We start from the raw sequence: 1986 nt of genomic DNA on the forward strand, positions 1-1986 counted from the left end.
AAGACCATAGAAGAATTAATACATTTGAGCTATTGGTGAAAAATATTGAAATTACCATGGACTGCAAGAAGAACAAACAAATCTATCTTGGAAGACGTATAGCCAGAATGCTACTTGGAAGGCATACTTCGGACGTGCAATCAAAAAGAGAAAACCCTCAGTGAGATGGATTATGAAAACCCTCAATGAAATGCCAGTGATGGCAGCAATGGCTCAGAAGTAACAACAATTGTGAGTATGGCAGAGTGAGGCACTGTTTGTTCTGTTGACCATGGAGTCACTATGAATTGGAACCAATTGATACCACATAACAACAATAAAAGCAATGGTTACAGGCCATTTTTGATGTTATGTGTCATTATTTTATTATATAAAAGTGAAACTTTGAGACATACAGGAACAAAAATTCTCTACACCGTAGAGGATCATTTGAGAAGCAATGGTTTCCAATAACTTGAGCTTTTGGTTATGAAAATATTAAATGCCACCACTCATCTGTCATTCTCCTTTACTGTAGGTGCTTGTGTGTTGCTGTGATGCTGTAAGCTATCACATCAGTATTTAAAATACTATTAAAGTAACCCATGATAGACAGGTTTCAGATGAGTTTCCAGACTAAGATAGACTAGGAAAAAGGAGAGGCGGACTATTTCTGAACATCTTAATTAATTCCAGTGGAATGCTGTCAGAAAGCACCATAATATTGAAACGTTGTTCATAGCACCAGAATATTGCCAGATACAGTGCCAGAAGATAACCCCCTCAGGTTGGAAAACATTCGAAATACGACTGGGGAAGAACTGCCTCCTCATACTAGAGTTGACTTTGATGATGCAAATGGAGTAAAGCTTTCAAGACCTTCATTTGCTGCTGGGGCCCTAATGAAAATGAGGAGAAACAGCTGCAAACATCCATTAATATTCAGAACATGAAAGGTATAAGACTGAATCTAGGACAATTGGAAGTTGTCAAAAATGAAAATGGAATGCATAAGGATCATTATCCTAGACATTTCTTATTCCTAAAAGGAAAACTGTTAATATCATTATTAATAACAATTATGCATAAACCACTAAAGCAGAGATTATTAAATTGAAGAATTCTACCAACCTCTGAGGTATGATATTGATCAAACATGTAATCAATTTGTATTTATAATTACTAGAGACTGGAATGCAAATATTGGAAACAAAAAGTAAGGATCAGTAGTTGGAAAATATGAGTTTGGTGATAGAAATAATTCTGGAGAATACATAATAGAATTTTGCAATAGCATTGACTTATTCATTGAAAATAACTTTTTTTGTGCAACCTAAAATACAACTATATACGTATATATACCTCACCAGATGGAACATGAAGAAACCAAATTGACAACAGTTGTAGGAAGAGAACATGGAAAAGCTTGATATCATCAGTCAAACAAGGCAACAGACAGACTGTAGAACAGACCATCAATTGCTCATATGCAAGTTCAGGCTGAAGCTGAAGAAAGTTAAAATAAGTCCACAAGAGCCAAAATATGACCTTGAACCTATCTCACTTGAATTTAGCAGTCATTTCAAGAACAGAATGTGTGCTTTAGACACTGAGTTGTGGGATGACATCAAAAACACCATACGGAAAGAAAGCAAAAGATCATTAAAAATACAAGAAAGAAAGAAAAGACCAAAATGGATTCCAGAAGAGATTCTTAAAATTGCTCTCCAGTATTGCTGTTGTTATTAAATGCTATCAGCTAGTTCTAACTCATAGGACCTTATGCAAAACAGAATGAAGCACTGCCTGGTCCTGTACTACCTTCGTAATCATGGTCACACTTGATAACAATTCTACTACCACTGTGTCAGTCCATCTCATTGGGAGTCTTCCTCATTCTCACTCATCCTCCACTTTACCAAGTATGATGTCCTTATGCAGGGACTGATCCCTCCTGATGATATGTCTGAAGTATGAGAAATGAAGTTTCCTCATCCTGGTTTCCAA

This window comes from Chrysochloris asiatica, unplaced genomic scaffold (assembly GCF_000296735.1).
Source record: "Chrysochloris asiatica unplaced genomic scaffold, ChrAsi1.0 scaffold00044, whole genome shotgun sequence".
Taxonomy (NCBI): Eukaryota; Metazoa; Chordata; class Mammalia; order Afrosoricida; family Chrysochloridae; genus Chrysochloris; species Chrysochloris asiatica.